Genomic DNA, 386 nt, shown 5'->3' on the forward strand with positions numbered 1-386 from the left:
TTGCAGGGTTGAATGGGTGTGCAAACTAAAACACTATCATATGGTGTACATTTACATAGTGATAGCACTAGGATAGGGAAAATCTGAAGACCCTGTCACAAGGAGATGGGAAAAAGATATGCCAACTGGCACATGAAATAATCTGTACACTCAAAAAATGACATCAGACAGAAAATAGGTTGTAATAAATTGCCTGCGGAGACAGTCTATGGCTCTTGGGTGGGGGATCAGGGAAGGAGCCTGCAGTAGGGAAATGCAGTGTTTTGAAAGATTTTTGGTTCATTTTGGCCTCAAATTGTCATTCTGGAGATTATAGATAAAGTTTAGCAAGTACCATATTGCTTCGGGAAAAGGAACTTGTACTTTGTCCCCCAAGGTTGTTAGCA

The sequence above is a fragment of the Penaeus monodon genome, chromosome 29, assembly GCF_015228065.2.
Source record: "Penaeus monodon isolate SGIC_2016 chromosome 29, NSTDA_Pmon_1, whole genome shotgun sequence".
NCBI classification, from domain to species: domain Eukaryota; kingdom Metazoa; phylum Arthropoda; class Malacostraca; order Decapoda; family Penaeidae; genus Penaeus; species Penaeus monodon.